Source organism: Microcaecilia unicolor, chromosome 8 (genome assembly GCF_901765095.1).
Source record: "Microcaecilia unicolor chromosome 8, aMicUni1.1, whole genome shotgun sequence".
Taxonomy (NCBI): domain Eukaryota; kingdom Metazoa; phylum Chordata; class Amphibia; order Gymnophiona; family Siphonopidae; genus Microcaecilia; species Microcaecilia unicolor.
This window is the reverse complement of record NC_044038.1, coordinates 150,694,104-150,706,926: the sequence shown is the minus strand read 5'-3', so window position 1 is coordinate 150,706,926 and position 12,823 is coordinate 150,694,104.

Sequence of the window (12,823 nt, the reverse complement as noted above, 5' to 3'; positions counted from 1 at the left end):
CTCCAACGTTCTGAAGCCAAGAAAGTGAAGCCTTCAAGCCCTGAAGCATTCCTGCAATGTTCCGGAACTACGTGTCGTCAATTGAGGAGATGGAGCCTTACAGAGCACACGAATGCTTCAAGGCTTGAAGGCTTCACTTTCTTGGCTTCAGAACGTTGGAGGTGTGTTTTATTACATAGGATGGTAGGACCATACAATCGCTTTTTTTTTTTTTACTGAAGGTTACTTTTAATAAACTTCAATTGACTTTTCAGCCACTGGTTGGTTCTTTTGGCTACTTTCTTCTTGTTCCCTGATGTCTGTATAAATCATTTCTGTACATTATCTTTAACAATACTTTCCAAATGATACAGAAGTTTAGTCTGCCATTTTGAAAATACCAGGTTAAGTCTTACTGCATAACTTTATCTGGTTAATTTTTGGACATGCATTTTTCCAACCAGACTTAGCTGGTAAACTTCAATTGGATAGCACCAAATCTTTGCACTCTCTAGTTTTATTCATTTATTTATGCATTCTTGTATCCCACTGTTATCCAAAAACATGGTTTGGTTCAAAGTGGCTTACAAATTACATTTTGGTTAGCAGTTACAATAGTTGCTTACATTTACAGTTTAGTTGTGACTTATAGTGATGCTTTACAAGTGCAGTTTATATATCCCGAATTACTCTGTCTTTTACAATTCTTCCTAATGTAACCTATAAGCGCACTGCAACCAACTGTACTCCCACATACTCCGCTGTTCTATCCCCAAATGATACCCTGTATTTACTTTGTTTTCGATAACTTTTCACAATGTAACTCAGAATTGTACTGCAACCAATTGCAATTCCATCATTCACAATGTATTGTAAGCCACACTGAGCCCGCAAATAGGTGGGAAAATGTGGGATACAAATGCAAATAAATAAATAAATAAATAAATATTGGTTGGGTTTTAAGTGAAGGTTTATGATTAGTTAAAGTGCTAATCCATTTCTGCCACATTTGACTTTTTAATTTAAATGTATAATGTTGTCTGGACAAAAGTTATTTGTTAAGCAGGATAGTAAATTAAACCATGGTGATTTATCCAATTAATGCTTGAAATTGACTGGATAAATCACTTCGAACACTGACCCCATAGTTTTCACGAACTTCTAAACGCAGGGTTCTTGCAGTCATAGGGTGAAGACACCATCAGCTTCCCTCTCGAATGATTTATTCAGTCCTAGTCTCAACATGAACACAGGCGAAAGAGCACAAAGCAGTTTCAAAACTTCTGTTGAGTGAAAATACATATTACATGAAGTTCTGCCAGTCCAAGTCTTTAGGGACATGCTGCAGTTTTAAACTCCAAAGATAGCAACTTCTTGCAAATGCAAAGAGATCACTTGTTAGGTGAATTCCAACAGTTCAAATTGGATTCTGCCATCTGTAAACTCTTCTCTTCTCTAGTCATACATTAAGCTCCTGCTCCATTTCCTTCCCTATCCATGCTGTGCCTTGTTCTTGTTTCACCCTCTCTCGGCTCTGTGGATAAAACATACAGTCTCACTCTCTTTCTCTTGCCTCCAGATTGGGTAACTGGATCTGTACCTCGTGAGGTTAACTCTAGCAGGCATAAATTTATTGGCATAATTTTTAAGCTCCTAAATTAAGATGAATTTTTGGCTGAGAAGTTACGCTCCTAAATTTGGCTGCAAATAGGACAAAAAGTTAGGAGGCTAAAGGGGTCCTTTTACCAAGGTGCGGGAAAAAGGACCTTGCTCTGGCAGCAGGGGCCATTTTTCCTGTGCACCAGGGTCATTTTTAGTGCAGCGGGTTCAAAGACCCCAGGCACATATGGCCATGAAGTAAGATAACTCTTACTGCATGGCCATGCAATGGGGAGCCCTTACTGCTACCCATTGGTGATAAGGGCTTCCGCGCTAACCTGGCGGTAACCAGGTAGTGTGCGTTGATGCCTGATTACCACTGGTTTATTGCCATGTAAGCCATTTCTGGAAGTTTTCTTTTTCCTTGGAAATGGGCGCACACTCGGGGTGGGACTACCACCAGCGGCCACACTGGGCTGGCGGTAGTCTCGAAAGAGCGAGCAGTAAGCCCACACTGGGCCCCTAATTTAGGAGCTCAGCATTTTCTGAATATTGGGCCACAAATATTTATATTTACATCAAATAGAAAAACAATCAATAAATCTCATAAGAGCCTGAACTGAACTCCCCACTGAAAACAGAACATAATTCTGTCAAATAATCCCGGTCCTTGTTTCTTATTTGATTAATCCAAAGGGAGCAGTGCTTTCCATATATGGACAGTTTTTGACAGAGTCCATTGCATAGATGAGAGGCTGCGAATGAGAACACCTGCCTGGAGAGAACAGGGACCAAAGTTCAACAGAGCTGCAAGAAAACACACTTACGAAAAGGGAAAATCTGCCAGCCCCCATCTTTGCATCTGTTCTTTTACAAGTGTAGCCTGTGCTGTTTCTCTCATTTGTCATTGCTTGCTTATATAGCAACACAGACGCAAGTCTCTAGTGTTGTATTTTAGTAACATATTACAACCTCTATATACTCCCCCCCACCAAATGAATGCAATACAAAACGACAGTTCTAATAAAAAATTAGCCACAAGACATTGCTCTCTGTAATTAGCTGACAAAATATTCAGTGTCTCTTGATTTTCCTCCGGTGAGTTTCCCTTCGGGCCCACTGAAATCTCTGATGAAACTTTAATGAATTCCAAGCTTGCAGCTGGGATGCAAGAGCTATTCTGAGAATTGAGAGAGTACAATATACAGTTCTAATAGCTGTGAGGGGCCTGAAGAAAATGGGATTCTGCAGGTTGGGTCAACCTAAAAATTATCCAAAGATGAGGTTGACATCTGAAGACGGGTCCCATGTGCTCTAAAGGACTACAGCAGAGAAAAGGAAAGCAATGGAGAGTGCATGAAAAAGTACTGAGAGACAGGAAGGTGATGAAGAAAAGCTCCGTCCTTGTTATTTTTCTTTATAGTTCTTTTCATTTTACTGCTTAGGTCTTATTCACCTGTTCTGTGTTTGTGGCCATGGGAAAAGATCTTGATGAATGGGGTCCTAAATGTATTACTTTGACAAAGTGTACAAATTGCCATGCCAATAAAGCTTTTTGCTTCTTGAATTTTGAGACAGAGAGAGTCTGAAAGAAAAAGGAGAGGAATCCAGGATGTAAATATAGAATTATATTAAAGTAATAAAGATAAATGTTTGTAACTGATGCTAAGTAATAATGAAGTATTCTCATTAGTTGAAACTTGGTTTCAAAATAAGACCATAAAGCAAGAAAATATGAATAGAAGTATTACTGTTAAATAAAGTTTAATTGCAAGAATTCAGATGTTGAAATGTTGAAACTATTCTGAGCAATAATGAACATTAGTCATTGTTATATGCTAAATAGAGTTGGGATCCTTGAGGGCAAGTGGTTTCCGACTGGGGGGAGGGGAAGACTGTAACCCTCGGTTTGTTTAGGAATATGATAGAATTAGCTCTGGGTAGCAGGCCATTAGGGGAGTGACTGGAGGACCCGGGAGGAGCCAGAGGTTATAAAAGGGAAGCTCAGAGGAAAAGATTTGTCCCTGGTTCTGCCTCTTGATAGAGTAACTATGTCCTTGGTTGTCTGAGTTCTGAGCTTGCCAGGTGACCCATTGAAATTAAGAGGGGTCCTGTAGTGCTGTAACCAGTGGATTGAAGCCATAGACAGTGAGCTGTTACATTGCATCAGCCATTTGAGGAGCCAGAAACTCGGCAGATTGGGGAGTCCAGCTCTAACCAGGGCTTGGGTGGAGTGTTGTCTAACCCTGGCTGAGGTGAGACCTTCGGGGTGGCAGCCCGAAGGGAGAACCCAGTTACAATGAGTCTGGCTCAGATGATAATGAAGTACATCGGGAGAGTGAAATATGTTCTGGGTTCCAATTAGACTGCATGACAGACATACGGGTTTGTGCACATGCGTTAACCCACCTTGAAAGCAATTATGATTTACTGTACATCTGAACTGTATGATGATCAATGCAGTGAAACCATCAGTTAAATAAATGTTCCAATTACTTTTAATCCTCTGAGTATCGTGTGCTTCTTGAGTGGATGAGCTGACAGGACCTGGACCTAAGTAAGTGACTGCCAGCCTCTCGAGCCCCCTCTAACCCGGGGTAGCAGGACAGGGTTGCATATATCAGTATGCATATATGTAGCATGTGTAGGTGTGCAGATGTAGGGACCCCAGGTAGACCCCTGTTCAAGGGTATTATCTGGGGCTACACAAATGATAGGATGATGGGTCCCATGAAGCAGGGGGAAGAATTTTCTTCAAGACACCCACTCATACAGATATCTTACAATATCTGATTACTGCACCTTGACCTTTCTTTGAAGTGCTGCTTCTAGAAATTCATCCACTCCATACAAGGTGAAGTAACTGTAACTACAAATTAATAATAACCCAACAGGGTCAAACTTCAGGACCAATCATTAATCAAGATGAATGGTAGCGAAAAGAACAGTTGAGATAGGTTTTTCTACAGATGCACATTAGTATATACAACAGCTTTGCTCTTTACCTCTCCTGGCAAGAAGACTTGCTTCCTCCTTGCACTCCTCTCACTCATTCCTTTCTATGCTCTACAGGCAGGCACTTTAGGCCTTTCCCTTATGGATTGCTAGAAATTCTCCTGGGGGCTGAATCCGTCTGAGGCTCTAACACACCTTCCTCTCCTTAATATTGGTACTTGTAGGCACACCTCTTTTAGCCATTTTCTCTTGTCTCTACTTCCTTGAGCTGAAAGATTACACTGGTTGGGCTTGTCCAGCACCCAGGCCAGCTTGGTAGAACAAGGAACCCTTCAATGTGTTGCTTCTACACTGTTCCTGGGATGATTGCTGAACTGAGAGTAAGAGTTGGGTCAAAGTGTCCAGGTCAGCTTACAGAAGTAAGTAGTCAGCTTTTCTTTTCCTTCTCTCAATGAAACAACGTGTACTTCTATCTCAGCCCTTACAAACTAAGAGTAGTAGGCAAGGCAGGTTGGCCGATTGGTTCTCTTCTTGGTTTCAGGTTCAAAAAAAAGATGCTGTCTTTCCAAAAAACCATGGGTATAGACTCACCAACTACCCTCCCAGTCCCTCCTCCAGGCTTGAGCTTCAAAGCAACTCTATGGAAAATTATTAGATATGGTCTCATGCTGATTCCAGTGTAAAGACACCCCTGTAGCACCTAGGAAGCCCCCAAATTAGGGATTAACACCAGGCTTTAGTGACACTCAGGTCACATACATGAATGCACATATGTGCTGCTATATAACCCAGTAGATCTCAGAGAGTCTCGAAGATAGGAAGGTAAAGCACTTCTTTAGAGAGATATATTTCCAAGGGCTGGTGCAAACCTTCAGCCTTGTGCCCCCTCGATTATCTTTCAGACCATCCATTTTCCCCTAAGATTTTGATAATTAAACTCAACAATCGTGTTTATTCCAACATCAACCTTCACAGAATGATCCTGCAATAATGTGTAATAGGACATTACCATGTTAATATTCAAAAGCATTCTTGTGGTCAGCAGTGGTGCCACCCATACAAACTTTGTTTTTTTTAATCTGCAGTAATTCTATGTAGAACTTTGTCCATTTATTCACAAAATGACTAAGGTTGTATGGCCAGAAAAAGAGCCTGCAAAGAGGGGGGGGGAAATGTGGGATACAAATGCAATAAATAAATAAATACTTTGATGAAAAAATTACAACTTCTGTAGAATACCGCAGTACATCTGGTTTTTAGGAAGACTTGGTTCGAACAATTACTCCATTGCCAATTGTAGTTCATTGGCTTCAAGTTAAGGCACATACAATTACAAACCAGCTTATTTGATGTTCAAAATGCTCTATGGTTTAGCTTCTGAAAGTCTAACTGACCTAATTCAGTATGTTTCACTTAGACAAGAATCCAGGCTGAAAACTACTCATACAATGATTTTTTACTTCTTTTAGGGCTGTAAGATATAAAAAGATGTTAGTGCTGTCTTTTTCTTATAAGGTAGTTGAAATATGGAACAATCTTTCACTTGTTACAAGACAGCAGCTTTCTTAAAGCAGAGTCTTAAAACCAAACTATTTAAAAAATTCACAGCAGCTTGTGGTAGTTTTTGTACTACAGTGAGGCTGCCGTGACAGTTTCCAGCAGCCATTTTCTTATGGTAGTTGCAAGTGGCAGGAGAGAGTGGGCATTGTTCCTGCTTCCATCGTCTCACTTGACCACCAGGAAGCTAAGGTAGGCTTCGGCCTAGGGGGGAGGGTATACCAGATGGGGAGGTTTGGTTGGTCATTCTGGGGGGAGAGGGTTATTTAAAGGCATGGGCTAGGGAGAAGGGAAAGAAGGGGCTTTTTCAGGATCTGGGAGGAGGCTTCAAGGGCTCTGGCACTGAATATTGTTGACACCCACATAACTGCTGGTTCTTCCCCAATGCTGTCCCTGATCTACCCACATGTTTTTGAGCCAGTCAGAGCAGTTAAGTGCTGCTGAAAATTGGTGGTTGGTCATCCCCAGGCGATTTAATGCTGCTTAAATTGCTTTGAATTTAACCAGTCTATGTTCAGTGCTGAAATTCAGCTGCTAAATGTGTATGTTATATGCCCAAGTGCCAATAGGTAAATGCATAACTGGCCCTTTAAAGTTATTCTTGGATTTTCAAAGTTTGCACTTACATGGATAGTGCCACTGGAAATGCATACAACTTTAAAAATCCAAGTAATACGTTTAAAGTTAAACAACACTGTGCCACTGAATTTTGGCCTATAAATGATCTAACTGTAAGGGTGTCAAGTACAAGAAGATCTTCGCCTCGTCCTTCCGCTACTGGAATGCTCTTCCGCAACACCTCAAAACTCAAGCGGACCACGCCCTCTTTAAGAAGTTGTTGAAGACATACTTCTTTGCCAAGAACTACCCCTCACTTTATACCGCTGACTGATACACCCCTCCTGTCTCTTACCCCTCTAGTTCATCCTGTTAGATGCTTTCCCCCCAGCTTACTCCTTGTATATTTTTCTAAGCTTCCTATTCTGTAATTTTATTTCATGTTTTGTAAGCCACATTGTGCCTGCATGAGTGGGAAAATGTGGGATATAAGCGAACAATAAATAAATAAATAGATATGGAAATAACTAGTATGGTAATTACATTTGCTGACAACTCAAAGTTATTCAAAGTTGTAAATTCGCAAGAGGATTGTGAAAAATTGCAAGAGGACCTTACAAGACTGGGAGACTGGGCATCTAAATGGCAGATGACGCTGAATGCGAGCAAGTGCAAAGTGATGCATATGGGAAAGAGGAACCTGAAATAAAGTTACATGATGCAAAGTTCCATATTAGGAGTCACAGACCAGGAAAGGGATCTAGGCGTCATCGTTGACGATACATTAAAACCTTCTGCTCAGTGTGCGGCGGTGGCTAAGAAAGCAAATAGAATGTTAGGTATTATTAGGATAGGAATGGAAAGCAAAAATGAGGATGTTATAATGCCTTTGTATTGCTCCATGGTGTGACTGCACCTCAAGTATTGTGTTCAATTCTGGTCACCGCATGTCAAAAAAGATATAGTGGAATTAGAAAAGGTACAGAAAAGGGCGATGAAAATGATAAAGGGGATGGGACAACTTCCCTATGAAGAAAGGCTGAAGTGGCTAGGGCTCTTCAGCTTGGAGAAAAGATGGCTGAGGGGAGATATGATAGAGGTATATAAAATAATGAGTGGAGTAGAATGGGTAGACGTGAATCACTTGTTTACTTTTTCCAAAAATACTAGGACTAGGGGGCATGCAATAAAGCTATAAAGTAGCAAATTTAAAACAAATCTGAGAAAATATTTCTTCACTCAACAAGTAATTAAACTTTGGAATGCATTGCCAGAGAATGTGATAAAAGCAGTTAGCTTAATGGGGTTTAAAAAAGGATTGGATATCTTCATAAAAGAAAAGTCCATAAGTCATTATTAAATTGAACTTGGGAAAATCCACTGCTTATTTCTAGGATAAGCAGCATAAAATGTATTGTACTGTTTTCGGATCTTGTCAGGTACTTGCGATCTGGATTGGTCACTGTTGGAAAATCTGTTAAGAAAGTCTGGTGTGTGATGCAGCAAACATTCCATTCCATCATCTTTGAAGTAAATGCCTTCCTGCTTTGGGATAGGAATGCAGATGTTATGGGTTTTGAATGTTTCTATATCGCAATTAATGCAGTGAACTTCGTACAGATTAACATCTCTGTCAGCATAGATAGAGAGATGTAATTCCATGCAATTGTATGTGTGGTACAAATTCCTCTGGAACATATTGCAGTTGAAACAAAGATATGTTCAATAAAACTCACTAACAGTCGCCGCTTTCATTTTAAAAGGTCAATTGTGTGTTCATTTTGTTGCTGCTGACCTTCTGTTCTAGTTTAGTCTTCTTAATCAATTTCTAGAGATGAGAGAAGCATCTTGCCATTAAAAAGGGGATTTGTTTGAAGACTGGTATGGGTAAGTGGATTACTATAATGCAATTATATAATAACAGAAAGCTAATCTCATGGAAGCAATTATGATAGAACAGCAGCAATGAGTACAAAGTCTAAGCAGCAACAAGATACTAGTCAGAGGCCATTGGGGCCTCTCCCCCACCTGCCCAGAGACGGTAAACACAATGTGTGATTCAGTCATATAAATACATGTGATAGGTTTGCAGAGAACAGCTGCTTCTGCTGTATAAGTGTGAGTGATATGCTGATGATTATATCTGCTCCTGTCATGTAAGGGCAGATTTGATCCACTGGTGTTCCATTGATAATGTGAGGGAGGATGTGAGCATTAGTGTGTTCAGCAGTGCTGTGGTAAAGGTTCACAAAAGACAAGAGAAGGGTCAGCATAAGAACATAAGAATAGCCATACTGGGTCAGACCAATGGTCCATCTAGCCCAGTATTCTGCATCCAACAGTGGCTAATGCAGGTCACAAGCACCTGACAGAAACCCAATTAGTAGCAACATTCCATAGTACTAATCCCGGGGCAACCAGTGGCTTCCCCCATATCCATCTCAATAGCAGACTATGGACGTTTCCTTCAGGAACTTGTCCAAACCTTTTTTAAACCCAGATAAGCTAACCGCCGTTACCACATCCTCCTGCAACAAGTTCCAGAGCTTAACTATTCTGTGAGTGAAAAAATATTTCCTCCTATTTGTTTTAAAAGTATTTCCATGTAATTTCATTGGTTGTTCCCTGGTCTTTGTACTTTTTGAAAGTGTGAAAAATCAATTCACTTCTACCCATTCTACACCACTCAGGATTTTATAGACTTCAATCATATCTCCCAATAGCACTCTGGCACCCTTCAGCTCCATGATTCCACTGGATGTCATCCAATACACATCAGAGCACATTAGAGACTGGACGCACTGGCTGGATTAATGCCATATGTTTGGATTCTTGTACTGTAATTCGATCCTTTCAGGGATTCGGCACATTGAACTCTGATGTCTGTAATTATTTCAACATACAGCAATAAAACTAAAATAAGATGCAAGAAAATGGGATCAGTAACACCTATTTTTTTTTTAATAGAAGAACACTGGCTTCCTGTGAGATATTGGATCCAGTTCAAAATACTAATTTTGGTTTACAGTAAATGGAAATGAAATTTCCATTTAGATATCTTATTGCAAACATACCTAGTTGAGGCTCACGTTCTTTGGATCAAAACTTACTTGTTGAGTGTTGTTGGTTCTACACTTTGGAACCACCTGCCTCAATATTTAAAATCTGAATTAATTATCTGATGTTTAATACTAAAATGAAGACCTACCTGTTTCCATTAGTCTTTAACCTAAATCTGGATGATAAAGCGTAAATTGGATAGACAACGGCAATCGGTCTTGGCCTGACTCAAATAATTTTGGCTCTATACTCTGATTTCTGCTATAAATAAATTGTATCTTTTTCATTTTTCTGGATCTATTTTGTAGATTATATATAAACTGCTATGTCAGACATACCTAATATAGTATATCAAATTGGAAGTAAATTGTAAACTATGTGTTGGGCTCAGAGACAAAGCATTTGAGGATGAAAGAAACTGTAAGAAAGGATCAAGTGACTGGGTAGAATGAGCATCTTTAGAGTTAGACTAATACCTTAACAGACATTTACATTTCCTGACTATGCTTTATTGGCACATGATCAGTAGAACTGTACTGAGCATAACCAGAAGTAGTAATGCATTGTTCGGTGTTCATGTCTTGTAGACCCTTGTAATCATTCTCATCTCTGTCTTTCCCCAACAACACAGCAAAATCAGCTCTTACCTTGGTTTCTTATTGATTTCCTTTGTTGTAGCTTATGTCTGATGCTAGTTGAAAGGTGAAGCAACCAGATTGCTTGAGTGTAAAGGACTAGATTCACTAATCTTGCTTCCCACAGACACAACATGGAGAAAGGCTTTAGTGAATTAAGCTCTCTATCTGCATTCGCAGGTATATAGCTTTTACCAGCACTCTGATAAAGGAAGGATGTCCTGTGAGAGCCCATAGTCCCTTGTCCCATTTCACTTCTATTCAACATACCACAAATCTAGGATTATAATCTAAGCAGGTTATAAATGATAAATAACTATGGGAATCAAATCAAAAGGGGAATACTACATAACAGGCCTAGGTTACATTCATAGGAATATAAGGAAGCTGGAGGAAACATTTAATAATAATAAATATTAAGGTATGAAAGGGAGGAAGGGCAATGAATAAGCAAGAGAAGATAGTGATACACACACACACACACACACACACATATATTGTGATAAGTATGAGGCTGTCCTACCCTGGTTAGGCCCCTAGAGGGCGCTGTTACCCTAAAATGTCCTGGGAGAAGGGCTGGGTGAGTCACTAAAGGGAGCCAGTAAGGGGATGTATAGCAGGAGGTCGCTAGGACCGAGGAGAGTCCTGGAGGAGGAAACAGGTGCAGCAGGTTATGGGCTGGGTCCTGTTTAGCCATTAACCACTTAATACCCCACCTTCGTCAGTGTTGCCAGGTAGGCGGTTTTACTGCCCAATTGGGCGGTTTTCCGCGACCCGCCGCGGGAAATTTTTGCCCGCGGCGGGTCGCGATTTTTTGGGATTCTTTTTTTTCTTTTCCGCGGTTTTCAGGCGGTTTTTTCGGCCGCGGGGGGCGGGGTTAGTGATGTTTTGGGCGGGGTTAGTGAGGTTCTGGGTGGGGCCGATGACGGGGGAGGCGGGGCCGATGATGGCGGGGGCGGGGTTGATGACGGCGGGGGCGGGGTTGATGACGGCGGGGTTGATGACGGCGGGGGTGGGGGTGTCAGGGGCGGGGTTTGAGTTTGGGCGGGTTTTGGGCTGTTTTTAGGCTGGATTGGGTGGGAAAAAAATTTTTCACCTGGCAACCCTGACCTTCGTGGGAGGGAGAGAGGAGAGCTAGCAGCTGAAGCAGAGAGCTGGGAACTGATGCAGAAAGATCCCCATGGAAAGTACTGGTGGAGCCCTATGGACTGGTGGTGAACTGTGTGTATAAAGAAAGGAAACTGGCTGGGGGTAAGAAGGCCCTTGAGCTTTAAGTATAAGAACTGTGTGTCCAAGTACAGAGAGAGGCAGGCTGCAAAGCCTGGGGTTGGAAGTCCCCAAAGTATTGCTGTACTGAGAGAAGCAGGCTGCAAAGCCTGGGGATAGAAGTCCCCAAAGTATTGTGGAGCTAAAGGAAGTGTGCCCTAGGGGCTGAAATAAAGTTTTGTATGAGTAATATTCTGTTGGTGAGACCTGACTGTGTTTGCCTTTTGAGAAGCAGGTCACCCCGAGCCGAAAGGGGTATAAGACTAATTTGCATTTTATCTGCATACTAAAATCCAGCTCACCCTGAGTGAAAGAGGGACCTGGGATCTAGAGGTGGGGATGTCACAATATATATAGGAATGTTATACAGAATGCCACAAAACTGAGCCCACAGTCCTCTAGAGCAGGAGGAAGTAGAGCTAACCAGTAGGGATGCCTGCCCAAAGTAACAGGTGATCAAGTTAGTTTTAAGTTTTTAAATGAAGTTTCTAAGTGTATGTACTTAAGTAAAAATAAATGCATGCTTTAATACTTAAGTAAAAGTACAGTGAGGAACACATTAAAACATTTACTTAAGTGAAAGTAAAAAAGATATTGCCTAATATAATACTTTTGAGTAAAATTGTAAAAGTATCACTACTTCAACGAGTGCAACTACCATTAATGTTTTTGTCCCAACAGCTTTATTGTTTTGCAGTTCAATCCACTTTGGACCAAATTCTATAAATGGCACCTTAAAAATCAGTGCCGAAGACTACATGTTTAGTGCGATTCTATAAACTATGCTTAAAGTTAGGCGTAGTTTATAGCAGGGGTGTAGCTGCTGTGGGGCAGATTTGGCCCTGGATCCCCCTGCCAATGACCCTCTCAACCCCCCTCCCGCCGCCAACCCGCCGTTGCCGTCTGCTACCTTTACTGGCGGGGGACCCCAACCCCCGCCAGCCGAAGTCTTCTTACTTCATTTGGTTTCTGAGTCTGTCTGACGTCCTGCACGTATACAACGTGCAGGACGTCAGACTCACAGAAACAGAACGAAGCCACAGACAGACTCAGAAACCAAACGAAGCAAGAAGACTTTGGCTGGCGGGGGTTGGGGTCCCCCGCCAGCAAAGGTAGGCGATGTCACGGCGACAGTTGGTGGGGGGTTGTCGGCGGGCCACAGTTGTCGGAGGTGGTTCTGGCAGTGGTGGGGGGTGTCAGCAATGGCGAGCGGG